Source organism: Camelus bactrianus, chromosome 3, assembly GCF_048773025.1.
Source record: "Camelus bactrianus isolate YW-2024 breed Bactrian camel chromosome 3, ASM4877302v1, whole genome shotgun sequence".
NCBI lineage: Eukaryota > Metazoa > Chordata > Mammalia > Artiodactyla > Camelidae > Camelus > Camelus bactrianus.
Window position 1 is genome coordinate 21,023,400 of NC_133541.1, and position 18,732 is coordinate 21,042,131.

An 18,732-nucleotide genomic window follows, 5' to 3' on the forward strand; every position below is an offset into this window, starting at 1 on the left:
GTGTGTGCTCCCTAGTTACACTTAAGTCTGTGCATCATATGGCACTTGGCCAGCCCACTGCTGTGTCTGTGCCCTGTGAGCGAGGGACAGGGTCCTTCTGCTGCAGCACAAGAGGTGTGAGTGCAGGTCAGTTGCCCTGGGCTGGCTGCTGGGGGAACCTCTGACCTTGGGAGACTGAAGCCCAGTACCGAGCCTGATCTTGCTGTTCCATCTAGTATTGACGTTGTTTTCCTTGATGATTTAGATGCCAAGATGCAGTGGGTAGAAGTGTGCATCTTCTATTCCTAATAGCAGGCAACTGATGCCACTAACTCAACAGAAAGCAAGTACGTGAATTAAAGTATAAATGATTTTACACATTCAAAACCAAAATACTAACGTTTATGGACATAAAATTTCTGGGTAAAATGCTATATACTCTATATAATTCCATCGAGGGATAAATTAATTCAAATAATTTCCTATTAATTTGTAATATAGTTTTGAGTTCTGTTTGAGTTCCCTTAGCAGAGGCGACATAGTTAACTGGTGATAAGCACAGACTGAGCTCTCTTTTCCTGTTGATTTTTGTTTTTGACTTCTAAATGCAGTCATTTATAGGCACATTTTCTGTAAATCCTACATATTTTCACCTGATCTATTGTCTTTGTATTACATCCAGATATCATGATGTGTCTGTTCTTTAAAGATTTGATTGGATTAGTAGAATTAAATACAGACAAGGAATGCTTGAATGGGAAATAATTTCATATGTAAAGAGTTCATTATTAAATACTTAATCTTACTTTTCTAAACAGCCTTCTATTTCAAGAATTGAAATAATGTTTTATAAGATAAAAACGGAATCTAAAGAACCCTGTATATGATTAAGAATGTATCTAGAATAGATGGATAAAAATATTTTTCAGTAGAAGGTTAATAGAAAAAATGAGTTAAACCTGTATAGCATACAAAATACCAAAAAAAGTTTCATGTAGATTTAGAATTTAAATATCATCAACATAATAAAATATTGCATATATATAGCATGTACATTTTAATATATTATTTATATATTTATATATACACACATGTATTATGTATATAAACATATATTTAAGGGTAAAAAATACTAAGAAATTTTAGGATTATTCTAGTTCTGTAAAAAATGTCATGGGTATCTTGATAGGAACTGCATTGTATCTGTAAATTACTTTGGGGAGTGTGGCCATTTTAACGTTATTAATTCTTCCAACCCAAGAGCATGGTTATCTTTACCTTCCTTTGAATCATCTTCAATTTCCTTTCTCAGTGTTTTATAGTTTTCAACATATAACCTTTCAAAATAATCTGAAAGAAAAAAAACTGAATCACTTTGCTGTACACCTGAAACTAATACACTATTGTAAATCAATTGTACTTCAATAAGGAAAAAAAAAACCTGTAGAGGATGACCTCAAAGTAAGATACACAAGGAAAAATATTGAAATTTGACACTATAAAATTTTAACTCTTTTAAAAAAACAAGATAATTAACATAACATTCATTTTAGCTATTCTAGTTTCTTTGCCTTTACATAAAAATGTTATAATAATCTTGTTTACCTGCAAAAAGTTTGTTGAGATTTTGAAAGGAATTGGGTTGAATATGTATATCAATTTAGGAAAAATTGACATCACTGCTATATTAAGATGTCCTATCTGTGAGTATGGTATGTCCCTCCATTTATTTAGACCTTTGTTTTTTTAATCAGGATTTTGTGATTTTTAGCATACAAGTCGTAAATATTTATTCAGCTTACCTTAAGCTTTTTATTTTTTTGAACAATTGTTAATGATACTGTATCCTTAATTTCAGTGTTGATGTGTTTATTGCTAATATATTGAAATAGAATTGATTTTATTTTTATCTTGTATCATGTGACTTTAGTTCATTTATGTTTTAGAAGGTTTTTTTTTTCCTCTTTTAAGATTAATTGAAGTTTCCTACATAATGATGTCATTTGCAAATAGAGGAAGTTTTATTTCTTCTCTGTTTCTCTATATTCCTTTTATTACTTTTGTCTTATTGAACTGGCTAGACTTTTAAGCATTATGTTGAATGAGTGGATATTCTTGCCTTACTTTCAATCAAATCAGTCTTTTACCATTAAATATGATTTAGTTAATATAGAATTATTTTGTCAAACTGGGAAAATCTTCTTATACATTCTCTGAAAGTTTTTATAGTTAATGGGTGCTGAATTTTGTAAAGTGCCTTTTCTTCTTTGATATTTTCATGTGTTTTTCTTTATTAGTCTGTTAACATACTGCATTGTGTTGATTTATTTTCAAATATGAACTAATCTCACCTCCCTGAGATAAATCCCACTGGGTCAAGTACACAATTCCTTTTATATGTTGCTGAACTATATTTACTAGCATTTTGATAAGGATTTCTACATCTATACTTATGACAGATTTTAGCAAGTATTTTCTTATACTTTGGTTTTGATATTACAGTAATATTAGCTTCATAAAATGAATTAGGTAGTGTTCTCTCATATTTTCTGGAAGACTTTGTACCTCTAATTATGTGTTGTGAAAGATCATGACCCAACAGCTGATTGTAGAAGGGGATTGCATATAAATCCCAAACCAGGAATGTGAGGCATTTTGAATTGTTTTGAGTATTATCACAGCATGTGTGGCTATAATATTCTCCTACAAATCCTGGGATGGGGTACTATTAGTTTATAACACTGTGAAGCTGCCATTTAAACCTTCGCTAGGTTTCTTTCTTTTTTTTTTTTTTTTTTTCCATCATAACATGTTATATGTCAGGCACTGTTCTAGGAACTGGGAATGTAACAGTGGTCAAATTGGACACAGACTTTGCAGGCTAGAGCTTACTCTTTTGGGGGCTCAGATTGCATACCTACTACAGGCCAGATAACCATCATAGTGGCCACTAAAAATAGGGTAATATTTGGAGATAAGGAATCACAGTGGGTTGAATTGTGGGTTCTCCTAATATTTTGTACCTTGCAATGAAAAGAAGCCCAGATTGTCTGGCTCAAGCCTAATAAGGAAACAGAACAACCTTCTGTCCCTATCATAAGACTCTCTTGCAACCTTCAGCTTTGCTCTGTGATGTGTGGAAACTATGTTCAGGCTAAAAAACGTGTATGGCTAAATTTCAGTAGTGATTGATTTGAAAACCTTAATTATTTCATAAATGTTTCAACCTTGGTAAAGAATGACTCTGCTCTTAGTGATTGGAATGAGGTTACAAAGATAGAAACAGTGGCTCCCCACCATGGTTGTGCATAGGAGTCACTTGGAGAGTGTCATTTATTTTTTCAATTGAAGTATAGTTAATTTACAATATTATATTAGTTTCATATATACAACATAGTGATTCAATCTTTTCATGGATTTTACTCCATTAAAAGTTATTACAAATCATGGCTATGTTTCCCTGTGTTGTACATTTTTTATACACAGTAGTTTGTTATTATTGTTATTTATTTTATTATTTATTTTATACACAGTAGTTTGTGTCTCTTAATTGCTTAACTTTATTTCACCCTCTCCCCACTTCTCTCTCTCCACTGGTAACCACTAGTTTGTTCTTTATACCTGTGACTATATTTCTGTCTTGTTATATACATCTGTTTGTTTTATATTTTTAGATTTGACATACAAGTGATAACATAGAGTATTTGTCTTTCTCTGACTTAATTCACCAAGCATAATACTCTCTAGGTCCTTCCATATTGTTGCAAGTGGTAGAATTTCATTCTTTTTTATGGCTGGGTAACATTCTTCTCTCTCCTTCTCTCTCTCTAGATATGTGTATGTGTGTGTGTGTGTATTGTGATTTAGATTTACATTTCTCTAGTAATTAGTGCTGTTGAGCATTCTGTCATGTGCCTGTTGGTCATCTATATATTGTCTTTGGAAAAATGTCTCTTTAGGTCTTATGCCCATTTTTAAATCAGATTGTTTGCTTTTTTTAATACTGATTTGTATGAGCTGTTTGTACATTTTGGATATTAACCCCTTATTGGTTATATCATTTCCACATATTTTCTCCCATTTAGTAGTTTGTCCTTCTGTTTTGTTGGTGGTTTCCTTCGCTGAGCATAAGCTTTTAAGTTTAATTAGTTACCATTTATTTTTGCTTTTATTTCTTTTGCCTTAGGAGACAGATCCAAAAAATGTTGCTACAAATTATGTCAAAGAATGTTCTGCCTATGTTTTCTTCTAGGAGTTTTATGGTTTCTGGTTTTACATTTAGATCTTTAATCCATTTTGAGTTCATTTTTGTTTATGGTGTGAGAAAATGTTCTAATTTCATTCTTTTACATGTAGCTGTCCAATTTTCCAGCACCACTTATTGAAGAGATCGTTTTTTCTCAATTGCATATTCTTGCATTCTTTTTCATAGATTAATTAACTATAAGTGCATGGGTTTGTTTCTGGGCTCTCTATTCTGCTCCATTGATCTATGTTTTTGTTTTTGTGCCAGTGCTGTGCTGTTTTGATTACTGTGTCTTTGTAGTATAGTCTGAAGTCAGGGAACATGATACTGCCAGCTTTTTCCTTTTTTCTCAAGATTCCTTTGGCAATTCAAGGCTTTTTGTGGTTACCTATAAATTTTAGGATTTTTTTGTTCTGGTTCTAACTGGAGTGTTTTAAACACTATTGATAATTGAATGAAACTTCAAGTATTGAAGCATGAGGTATCTGGAGTTGGAAAGCCCCATAAGTGATCCTAGTATGCTTCCATCCATGATAACCATTGGTCTGGAGCCAAAATAGTTTGATATTTCCAACTCCATGGACCTTTGTGATTTGTTTGCTATTGATCCCCACTTCCCTTTGCTGGAAGAAATGAAAGATCCATCCAATTTTGACATGTTAGCTAGAGCAAGTGCCAGAAATTAGCATAGCTGTGGATTTCAGACCATAAACCAAATTTGGAGAGGTTGATTTTCCAGCTCTTTGAAAGCCTTCTAGGCTCCAGAGTTCAGAATTTTTTATTAAGATCAAGCCCCTTAGAGTAGTCCATGAAGATAATGCAAATATCTTGAGTCAGAACTTCTGGGAGAGTGTCAGTGGACCTGTACTCTAAATAAATGGCACAGAAGGATTTTAGACACTACAGTGTGAGCACCATTACTTGGAGCATAGTTAACTCAAAGTCTGTTAGCATTACTGGAGATAGCCAGGCTGAGACTACCTCAGGAGGGAAGCTCGTGAGGTTTGGACAAACTAGTGCCGTTGTTGACACTAATTAGATTCTATCAGTATATGTTTATTGAGTATCTGCTCCATGTCAGGTAGGTTATAGACCCTTAACTGCAAGAAGGAAAATAAGGCTTTCCCCAATGGAGTTTGCCTCCATAGGTTGGAAGGACAGAGAGGAAGGAAAGAAGAAAAAAAAAAAAGAGAGAGAGAGAGAAGGAGAGAAAGGAGGGAAGAAATGAAGGAGGGAAGAAGGAAAGAAAGAGAGGAAGGAAGGAAAGAAGGAATGTAGGAAGGAAGGGGAAAAGGTATAAAATCCTATACAGGAATAAGAGCACAGAGGAAAAAAGAAAATAGGGAAAGACTAGCATAGGGTTGCAATGTTAAAACCGCTGGTCAACAGATCTCCACTAAGAAGGGGACATTTGAGTAAATACCTAAGAGCTGAGAGAGAATTTCCTTTTAACTTATCAGGAAAACATTTTCTTTTTCTTAGTTTTAACTTGAAAAACATGTTATCAGTCTTCATTAGAGAATATTTGATAACTTAATTATCTTCTAACAAATTTGCACTTTAGTAAATCTGAATACATCCCAATAGTGTGATGAAGATCTCTCTTATTAATATATACCGGTATAAGCAAATTAAATTTTTGAATGAGCTCTTATTTCAGTGTATTATAAAGATTAAATTTATAGCTGTACAATGATGGTTAAAATATTAAATTATTCCAGGTAATTCTCTTTGTTACTTTAACATTATTATTTGTAATAACTTTTAGTAAATCTTATACAGATGTACACAATTTCAACTAATGGATTTTCCAAAAGACAGTATTTTTTATTCTGAGAAATGCTGCTGAAATAAGGTGGCTAACAATGGTAACAAATCTTCTAATTTATGGTTATGGCATAGCTATTGATCTATATAATCTTAACCCCACATTGTTGTTGTATTATTCATTAAAGACTTTTAAGGACTCTTTTGTGTTATTTATTCAATGGAAAGTAACTATCAGAAGGTGAAGTTAGTATAATTGTCTTTATACAGATTAATATGTGCAGAATTTTTTCAAGTCATTCACTTTGATACATAAAAGTCAAATAATTATAAAAAAGTAATTGGTATTTTTCAAAGTGTTGATGTCAATATGTATACTTTCTAAAATGACAAATTTAAAAACAAAATACTGAATGGACCTAGAGATAGTCATTCTAAGTGAAGTAAGCCAGAAAAAGAAAGAAAAATACCATATGATATTACTCATATGTGGAATCTAAAAAAAAGAAAAAAAGAGGACACTAATGAACTCATCTACAAAACAGAAACAGACTTGCAGACATAGTAAACAATCTTATGGTTACTGGCGAAAGAGGGTGGGAAGGGATAAATGTGGGAATTTAAGATTTGCAAATGTTAGCCACTATATATAAAAATAGATTAAAAAAAGCAAATTTCTTCTGCATAGCACAGGGAACTATATTCAATATCTTCTAATAACCTTTAATGAAAAAAATATGAAAACGAATATACGTATGTATATGTATGACTGAGACATTATGCTGTACACCAGAAACTGAGACATTGTAACTGACTGTACTTCAGTTAAAAAAAAAAAATACAGACTCAGCATTCTTGTAAACAGGGGAGCGTTATAAGTCTACAGAACCATGAAAAACATTCAGTTGTCTAAGATCTTGAATTATAAACAAATCAAAGCAAACAAAAGCTTTATTCACATTAAGCTGCAAAATTGAGCATTTATATAAATTATGTTCACAGCCTACAAACCACAGTACTTCAGCAGTAGCCATGATTAGGATTGACAGTAGAAATTTTTCTATTTCCGTATTGCTTTACACTTTCATACCTAGCACAAAATTCTGCTTAAACTAATTCACTTCAAAATCCTGATAATAATTAGACATATTTCTAAATCTCATTTTAATACATTAATTGAAAAGCATACATATTTTGCTATATCTCACTTTTAAAAACTTTGATAAGTGTTTTCTTATATGAAATAGATGATTTTTTTCATTTAACAAGGAATTCTTTATGGACTGCATGCAATGGTTTCCAAGATTTGCTAAATAAACACTAAATAAAACAAAATGAAGTTTTAGGACAGTATGCATATGATGTTAGAATTTGTGTGGAAAGAACAGTGGGGAAATGAATATATAAGCAAATATATATACTTTATGTAAGTGAAGTATCTTTGAAAAGCCACCCGATAAACTCATAACACTGGGCAATTCCAGAAGAATTAATTTGGTGTGTGAAAGACAGAGGCAAACAAAAAAATCCCTTCGTAACTTTGAACTCTGAGCCATGTGTTTATTAACTTGAAAATAATAATTATAAAAATAAAATTATACAAAATAATCAAAATAATGGTTTACTGAGAGATAATAACACACACACAAGTTGTATGTTTAAAGAGAAATAAAGTTCATGTCTTTCATGCTTATGATTATATTTTAACTTAATTATTGGGGCTAGAGTTGTGTTTCATGGAAGAATGAGCTCAATCAGCATGAGTCATAAATTGTAAGATATACCAGCTCAGAATGTTCTTTTCATGTGAGTTATTGGAATCATCAGAGGGAACATTTAATTCTTATATGATTTACATTCCATTCAAAGTTGCCAGAATTCTATTAATGTAAAACAATTTTAGAACACTACTAACAACTCTGACTTAATTTTAACTCATCAGCTAGACATGAACTGTTCTAAATAGTATCATCCATTCTCTCAGCCAGCGCATGGTTTTACTGCATCAGAATTAAATGACTTTAATGACTTGTCATGATTTATCATCCAGAGAATGAATAAATCTATACTTTCTATTGTTAATCTCATTACTCTCATGCATGACTTGACATTATAAATTATCTTGAAAAGAAACATGTTTTGCTCATTTTTCCTTAGCATAATGTATTAAAATATAATTCTCAGACTGAAGGAAAATGTACACATGATTAGAAATAAAAATGTATATTTTACCTCCATTTAAGTTTTACTTGAAAATGTGTTCATATTATGCATCAGGTTTTAATTGAACAAGAATCCACTTTAAGCATGCATACTTGTATAGCACAGTATTTTTGTGTACTAGAGATAACTAATAAGTAAATGATGAATCAGATTATAGATTTATATATTTAGTAAGCAAATGGTCTGTAAGTATAGAAAAAGCTAATTAATAATAATAGCATAGTCTAGAAGAGACATGATTTTTTTCAAAATAATTATGCTATTAATATATGATATTGTTAGGTTTATTTCAGTTTTGGTCACATGGTTAAAGTAATCTTAACATGGGTATTGTTGGTTCAATAATTACTTTTCCAACTTCTTTGCTATTCTACCACCAGTTTTTAGAATAGACGTTGTATATAGTTTGCATATAATAGTATTTGTAGAGTTACTTCCAACAAGGACACAGTTCAGTTAGCATCAAAGACAAATGTCAATTGTGAACTAAAAACTTTGGATTTGCATACCTAAGTCACAAAATGAATATCCCTTTTTGTGTATATGTTTGTGTTCATTAATTTAAATAAACTATTCATTTATAAATTATAGTTTAATGAAAATAATAATAAAGCCAGAAAAGTGTGCAAAACACTGACCCTTTATTTGTTACCAGGTATCCTAGCCCAAGCCCTACATTAGCCCTGTGGCTGTAGAAGATTAATTAGACTTTAGGGTGGTCAGATTTCTCTTCTACAAGTTACATTATACAAACCCCTTGGATCAAATGCATTCTATGTTTATTAATCCTAAAAGATTTAATATTCATGCTGAAAATTTAATTTTTTTGTCTAAATTTTTCTGTCCTTCCACTGTATACAAGTCAAGCCTGATATCCCACCCACTGTAGCATTAGACTGATGTTTAAGTTCTTCAGATAACAGACTGGGAGGATCAGCTGCTAGTTACTTAGTATAATTCAGTGGCTGTACATTGTTACGATTAAGAACAGGTCCTGGAGTCACACTCCCAGGCTTTGATCTCACTTCTGTCACTTACTAGCTCCATAACCTTAAGAAATTTCTTTAACCTCACTATATTTAAATTCTTCATTTATAGAGTAGAGATAAATCAAAATACATATCTCTTAGTTTTTATGGAAACACTAAATTATATATTAAAAATCTTTTGACATTACTTGGCACATATGTGACATTACTTGGCAATTATGAAATTGTTACCTATTTTTATAATCATCATCACCATCATCGTCACCATCATCATCATCACGAAAGCTTGTAAGCTCAATTTGTTTATGAATATATTACAAGCACACAGAACAATGATTTGCATGCAGTAGTTAATAAATTTTTGTTTAAGGAAAGAATGTAAGAGTGAATATATGACACTGTTCTTTTTCATACATAGTATCATTCAGTATTCACAAACCTGTGAGTTCATGTCATCTCAATGTAGAGATGACAGTGAAGTTGAGAAAGGAAAACCCAACCAAGAGGTATATAGATGTAGTGCTTATAAGGATTTACTCTTAATTCAGTAATTCATACACTCATCCACTTAATTATAATTGAGTCCATTAAAACTCTCAAGTCTAGTATATCTGATATTTCCTCCTGAAACAAAGAAATAGGCATCCAGAGAGCTTAGTATGAAAAGAGTGTCTGGTTACTTGAAACTCTACCAAGGGGTCACCATGGGACTACACTTTCTAACACATTATTTCTAAAATAATTTTCTGAAAATTTAAAATTACATTTCTTAAGATCTTATCCTTTCTCCTCCAAAAAAGTCTTGGTAAATGTCAGAATAATTATAGAGGGTCTCTGCATTTGAAACACTGTAATTACATTATCTAACAGGAGCTTGTAATTTTCAATTTCTTCAAATCTAGTTGCTTCCACCTCTTAGCCTACCATATTCCATGTATACATTAACCCTTCACAATCATCATTTGCACAGGACTGAGTCAAAGCATGCCAAAATGCTAACTTGGAGGGGCAACATTGGGAAGTGGAATAAGTAAAACTAAACACAACTTAAATATGTAAAATAATACCATTACATTTAGGTAGGAAGAATCACTACACTGAACTGTACTAACTTAAATAACATCTTCTGTCATTCTGAGTAGAACAGACATTAAACTTTGAATGTTGGAGAGGTATATCAAATATTCTGAGCTTTCTTTGTTGATCTGATTGTGGGATTTTGGAGAATAAGTTCCACAGCTGATGAAAATAAAGGAATCCAAAATGCAGTGAGATGATCAGTTAGGTGTCAGCTACATATATAAAGGTCACTACATTTTCATATAAGAGACAATGAGAAGCTTACTAATTATTGTTTAATTATTTAAACAGAAACCTCTTAAATATCCAAATAATTAAGTAAACGATTTTTGACTACAGATTTTAGCGTGTTGATTCCATTCGACATTAACAGATAGGCTGGAGTAAGGTGAAAACAGAGAAATAACATATTGAACATATATAAAATATCAGACTACCCATGTGAGTATGCAATTTCATATAATTGTTACAACAGCCCTGTACAGTAGAAATAGATATTAAACTTCATTTTACTCAGAGATATTAATTAAACTGTTACCGTTCAGTTAAGAAATGATAATTTTAGGATCAAATCATTTGCACCTACTGTATCATCTGTTGTTGCTAAGTAAGTCCCATGAACCAAAAATATTGGCAAAACCATATATTTAAATTTGAAGATAAAATTATACTTGACTTAGTGTACATTTAACAGTTTACAAGAGAATATTAACTAGTGCATGTGACCAGTAAAGGGATAAAATATATTTTAATAAAACAGAACTTTTTTTTGGCTGCCCAAATGACTTTCTTCATGATATCCATGGTGTAATCCTAAAATACATTATCCGGTGAACTTGTAAAATTTGTTGTCTTAGTGCCTTCAAAAGTCAAAGGAGTAATTTATTTTCTGAGTTGTTTCAGACTTCTCTGAAAAGAAAAAAACAGAGCCAAAGGACTTACCAAGTTCTAAGTTCTCTTCATGAATCTGAGTTTTCCTCATTGCAATTTGGACAAAAGTAACATGAGAGGAGTATTGTAGTTATAGGGGGAAAAATATCACCGTGCTTGATAATTATTAATTTGAAGGAAATTAAAAGCTTGCAACCTCCATTTTATTCTTAGCCTGTTCAACCAGCATAAGATCAGCAAGCAAAGAGAAAGACATTTTTGGTTTTGTTTTGGCACACTGCCATCATATAGCTGGCTCCAGTTCCTTCTTTCTACCCTTTCCTCTTCCACTAAACCTAATCCTGAGCAAAGCTCAGCAGACTTTTTTATTTTGAAAATTTTGTTTATTTTATTTCATACAAATATAAGTGATAGGGTAGAACGAGGCTTATAGGGTCGATGACCTGCACTTTGTTCCCACTGGCTTGTGGGAGAAAACAAAGACTAAAAGCCTGTCTAAACTTCTCTTGTGTGTGTAGTAATTAGATAACTTTCTTGACTTGGCCTGGGAACTCTTCTAAAACAGAGATAAGTCAGTTTGTTAAATCCAGATAAAGGTCTCTAAAAAGTGACTCCCCAGTTAGTGTTATTTTAAATGCTCTTTAATCTTTACTGTTGGAAACACTTTTTCTTTTTTTTCCAGAGAAATTCCATTTTTATTAAAATTTTTTAGTCTAATTGCATTTGTCTTATAAAACAGCAGTTGGATTCATTACCCCAACGTAGTACATGCGAAAGTTTGCCTAAGCAATGGATGGTTATATTTCCATCAGCGCTGATCAATTTATGATTATATCTAAAAATATCGATTCCCTAAGAACATTATATAAAAATACAACTAGTAAGGCAGGCCCAAATAGTGTATATTTTCTAAGCACATTAAATAAAGAAGCTAACATCTGGAGTGCTATAACTAGCAGGTCTTTTTATTCACCTGCAGAGTGTTGCAATCTGTGATGATTTATTTACAGTGTATGCAATAACTACTTCATCCTCCATTTCCCAGTTCTGATACCTTTTTTTTTTTTTTAAGGTAAGAAGTATTATTGTTGAGCTACTTAATTATTTAAATTCTAGCCACAATGGTCTCTGAAAAGAAAATACCTTACGTTTCACAAGCTCCAAGCACTTCCATGCCTACTGCATTACTAACTCCTAGAGAAGATATTGAGGTCTAGGACAAGACAATAGATTAATATTAGTCCATTCAGAAGTCATACATTGAATAGTTACTAATTTCCAGCAGTATGGTAGGTATTTATGATACCATTTTACGTTGAAAATGGTACGGTCCCTGCTCTCGAGATGTTGGATATGCTTCAGGATTGCTTGCAATCCTTCTGTTCAATTTAAAATATTAAAGACTTACCATCCAGAAATATATAGCACAGGGAAATATATACAAGATCTTATGATAGCTCACAGAGAAAAAAATATGACAATGAATATATATATGTTCATGTATAACTGAAAAATTGTGCTCTACATTGGAATTTGACACAACATTGTAAAATTATTATAAGTCAATAAAAAATGTTAAAAAAAAACCATCCAGAAATATGTTGAAGATTAATCTGAAAATATAGGAACATATAAAAATTAATTCCATAAATCAAAGAAAAAATTTATTTTTTAAGGAAAAAAGTTTAATAACTGGCTACAAAAGCAGGGCAACTCATATATAAAAGAATGTAGAGAAAAAGTTTAGTGAAAGGACTTTTAAAAGATGATTTAATTATCATCGTATATTCTTTGTGACAAATGTCCACTGTTTGTTTCAATTAATTTAATATAGGAAATGCCAAACATACATTTGTGCAGATTTTCTCTTTTCTCTCTCCCCCTCCTTTTACTCACAAACACACATGCGTGCAGATATTTACAAACTCTTTTCTATACTAATTTTTTTCAGTCTTTAAAGAAAGCTTTTGCCATTACAGAATTTTATATTTCAATTTTAAAACTGTACTAGTAGATATTTAGGATGTCACTTTTTGGAAGAAAATTCTTAAGATTTTAAAAAATATATTAATTTAGTTTGATACTTTATTCATTTATTCATTCATAGGTTCTGCATTCCATAAAATGCTTATTTAGCATAGAATTCAGGCCAGGAAATATGCCTGGAGATGGGTGGATGGTTGGCTGGATGTTTAGATAGATGGAAGGATGGATGGGAGGGAGCGAGGGAGGAAGGGAAGAAAAGAGCAGAAACAGATGATAGATGGATACATAGATAGACAGATGAGTGAACCAATCAATCGGATAATAGATAAATGTGGTACCTCACTTCCATAAAAGTGTTCAACATCCTAAAGGGGTAGAAACACTCATTAATAAAAAATTAAATTTTTATTTCATATGATAATCTACATGCCATATATAATCTATAATCTGTATACATTTGCCTCAATGCATATTTGTCAAAATGTAAAGTATGTTTTCTTTTATTTCACATCTCCCAGGTTAAGGTGTGTTTAAACAATGAAATCCATCATCACGTTTATCTAATGATCACTGTGATCAGAATTCTACCACACTATCAAGGATTTAAAAATGAATAGGGCAGACCTCCTCTCTAAATCACACAATTTGCAGGAATGCAGTTAAATAAATTTAGCCAACCTTTTATATATATTCTTATTCCAAGATATGAAAATTGTGGCACAAATCAAGGGGACATTTTGAAAAATTTCATGAGCCAGAACATAGGAAAATATATATAACATTATTCATATTTACTTCAATCACTAATTAAAATATTCATCATATATTTATTTTTGTCAGAACACTTGAGAACAAAGTTGCAGTGGAGTCACTCTATTCTTAAAGATTTAAAATTTTAACATGGAATAAATGCTATCTATGTCTTATGACAGAGAATATGTAACTATATATGTTCTAACTATAAAAATGGATATTTAGAAATTAAATCAGAAGTTCATTACCCAGTATAATTTTGATATAATTTTAGATCATGTCTCCAGTATTTTACTTAATTTTTAAAATTAATGGCAAATGTCCTAATAGTAGTTACATATAATTTGACACATAAGTAAGGTGAGGTAAATGTATTCTTTAAATGAGAAACTAAGCAGAGAGATTTCTTATCAATATATTTGTATCTATCAATCAAAAATTAGTAATATCAAGAAGGAGATACACTTGAATTCTAAATAGAATTTTTCGAAATGGAGAGTATTTGCTTTGTGGTTCATCTTTTCATGTGACACAGTAAAACTGAAGATTCCTTTTCACTACTAGTTTCAAGACTGTCAAAATCTATTTGAATGACTGTCAAGTAAGAGTGTTTCTATATATAATCCAAAGTAATATAAATTGGCATAATCTACTATTTCAATCATTTAAATATCTTTTATTATTAGTAACCGAAACTAGGTATTTTGCTGTTCATTTCTTTAACATTTACTACATAATTAGATTATTCAAATTTAGTCAGGTACATTATTTATCTTTTTAAAAAATGTCAATTGAGAGCGAAGACAAAGGGCATTGAAGATTTACCAAAAAAAACCCCACAAACCTATTTTTATATAACTGCTAAATGTTGGGCATAGTTTGAAATCAGGGCAATTGAAATGCAATGAAGAACATATATCTATATAAAATTTTAAAGAAGGTATTTAACCTGCTTTTGTTTCTGAATCCTTTGGCCTTAATCTTGTTTCTCAGTGGCTAAAGGAAGTTGGCTAATAGTTTTCCTAGGTTAACTGTTAGTGTTCCATTATATTGGTTTTCTATGAAGGCATTGTCATGGCAACCTCCCTATGGATTCAGCAACCTTTTGTTCCATTAAAATGGTGTCCCAGAGATGGCGTGAAATAGATTTACTGCTGACAGCTTATTAAACTGGGAACTTTTAGGTGAGGTGTGCACTGGGATGTCCAAGGGAACGCTGTTCTCTACTATTTCAAAATGCTCCAGGCTTAATCAAAGAGAAGTAAACAATGTTCCAAAATACTCATCTGTTAGATGAAACCTAATACTTAAAAATTATGATTAACTTAAAATGTAATTTTCTTACATTTAGCCTAGTAATTAAAAGTTAGATAAAGGCTGAGTCTGATGTTAACACAGCATCAAGATCATATTTCTGTTACTTTCAGAGAATTTATTTTAAAACATTGAATGCAGAGAACTGAATGTTACTATAGAATTAGGAAGCATCGAGTCCCTTGAGTAAGGTATCATTTTAGAAAATTTCATTGAATTAGGATCAGATCTCTTCACTTGACTTTATGAAAATCACTTCCTCTCTTTGAATCTTGCTTTACTCATCATTAAATTAAGGACACTGATTGAGACAATCTCTAAGAGAAAGGTTCCAGCTCTAATAACTATGATTTTATATAATTTATAAAATAGTCCCATATTCTTCTTCTAACACTTAAAATGAAGTGTCTGTAAACAACAATATAAATAAAAAGGCTATAAATATACTCTAAAATAATGATTCCATATTTTTCTTAAGTAGAGGTTTCAAGCTTTCTTAGCTCCCATATTGAAGTTCTGAACTATCAAAGAAATCCTTTCAAATGTGTAATGGGAAAATGACTCAGTATACCATATTAGATGATTAAGTAGCTGTATCCTTAGAAAGTTTTATTAAGAGATTTTCAAGAAATTAAAATATTAAAAGATGGAAACGATCCATTCTATGAGAAGCTCATTCTGAACAAGAATTTCCTGACTTTTAATTGTTATAATGCATTGATAAGTTAGAGAAAATAACTCAATAGGTATAAAATGTGGAGTATTATATATAAAATATGTATCAAGCAATATAAATGTTTTATATTTAGAACATTAGTATACATATGAGGACAATTATACATTTAATATAAATTATGTATTTTGTATTATATTTAAATTATTTTTTAGATTCAAGAGGAAAATATTGATATGACACTTATCAGCAATATTAGTCAAGTTATACAAACCAAATACAAATAAATTTAAGATATAAAATTGTAAACATTATTAACTTATCCTTAGTAATAATAAAAATAACTCTTTGTGTTAAATTTTCTTAAGGTAATTATGTGTTTTCTTATATATAATTTTTCTTCTTAGATGTATTGTGCAATATGACATAAATGCAAATAAATGCATAGAAAGCACTGTTTAATGAATAAATCTGATGATATCACCCATGTCATCACTACCTAGGTCAATAATTAGGAAAAAATCCATCGTCCACAAAAACTCTATTTTGCTATTCCTTTACCCTTAGAGTTAAGTAGAATCTTGATTCGTTCAAGTTACCATGTTTATTTCTTTATTGGTTTCTGATCTGTATAACAAGAATTTATTTTCACCTGATGTTAAACTACATTACATAAAATACAGTTTCTGTGTAAGTCATGCTACTACTTAACATGCATCCTAGCAATACAGAACACTAAGTAGTTTTCATTGTGGAAATTTTGAAAGCTGTTTCAGTGCTAATTTCCTGGAATTTTATTTCGTTACCAACAGATTATAAAGCATACTAGAATTTAGTAGTAATACCTAAGTTTGAATATACTGAAGTATTGAACCAACCTTATATAAAAGTTTAGTTAAAGGGACTTTGACTGGTATTAATGTATACAGTTATAGAGGAAGATGGAAAACCTAGCAATTTTCCTGGTAAACCAGGATTCATACTACAATGTAGTGACTAATTGAAACTAATCAGCAGACACATTAAATTATATTGTAATTGGGTTCCCTGTAAAATGTGTCAGCCAAAAGCACTTGTAGTAATACAAATGAGTTTAGAGAAATCAACAAAATACAATAAACTGGCATAAATCCCTTTCTGTAAAAGTAGCCACCAAAGAGCTAGACCCTTTTTTAAAGAAAGCCTGAGAAACAGAAAAATTCAAATTGGAAGAAATCTATTGCCATAATAAATAAACTATTTCATTGAATATCAGTAAATTATAATAAATAGAAAATAATTGAATCTAAATAGAATAATTTTTAATGTCATGAATGTGTAAGTGGACAACTTATCCTTGTAAATACATCTTCGCACAATGTGCAACCCGTTTTCTCAATTCTTTGAAACTTGTCATCATTGTCCTAATGTAAATGAACTTCTTCATGATGCAATTAACTTTAATAAAATCACAAATACACTAATCATCCCCCTAAAAGATGAAACAGTGTCCCAAAGGTCAGTTTATTCTTAAAATGATGCTTATTTTGCTCCTAAATGAGACACACTTATCTTTGGATTATTGAAACAAATATAAGTTAATGGCTATGAACTGTCTTTATTTTAGATGGTAAAAGTATGGATGGGGAGAAATAAAAAAGGAAAGAACTGCTTAATATATTTGTAGTTATATGTATATTAAAAAAGGCAGTAATATAACTAATAAAGTCCTAATTTCTAGGTCACATGGTCACCACTTATTTATGATACTTATGATCATTACTGCTCATTCTCCCACCCTTTGTCCTGAACTGTGAACCTAGTTGGTCCTGTTTCCTTGCCTAACTGGGTGGCCTAAACATTCCTTCCTGATGGGTCTTGGCCACTAGCAAAACTGCCTATAAGGGTAGTTTTCCATTAAACATCATAACTTGTGAGTACAAATAATAGGTATCCCCTGCATTCCAACCAAATTTTTTTTGTTATCCCCAATAGGTGGTGGGAATATAATTTCCCCTTGGAAGTCAGGAACATTTACCTTGGCCAGTATTCTAATACTCTTAATTTGCCTGTTGGTTAACTAGCACGAGGTGTTCGAAGTGGCCAAGTAGTTGAGCAGACATTTCACTGAAGTATCATGCAGGGTAATAGTGAGAGGAGCCATCCCATTCCCACCCCTTGGATTCTGGTCCTCGGAATCCTGGCTTTAGTAGAGACAACAGTGTATGTTGGTCACTGATTCTGAGCATACACTACATTTGGAGAGGGATTTTCCTTGTCAGGTAAAACATTACCCTCATTCTGATGCTATAGCTGAATCATTAAAGGCCATCCCACCATTCTTCAGGCCAGCTGCTTCAACCTGATTAGGAATATAACAAAACCATTGAATCTGTGACCATGAACCCTGTCCTGACCTTCATGTGCTACAGAATGAATTCCTCAGTTAGAAACAATGCTGTGTGGCAGAGTGTCATTAGCAGAAAATGGAAATACCTGTCCAGGCTGAATGTCTATTTCAGTGAGAAAAAACATGTTCCCCCTTCCATGAGGAAGGTTTTCCATTGTGATCCATGTACAACTTGGTGTCTGGCTGATACCTTAGGACATAAGCTGTGATGTGTGTTCAGTGTCAGTCTTTGCTCTGGACATGTTCATGCTCAGCAACAGCTCTAGCAGCGCCAGCCTTTCCCAGGGAAAGCCATTTCACTGAGTTCATTAATAACCTCCATCCTTCTCAACGTAGTCACTTTGTTCATAAGCTCGATGGAAAAGGTCTAAGTAAGAAATGGGTAACTGGGAAAAGAGACTGTCTGATATCTACACACTGGATTGTCTTCTATCTGATTTTT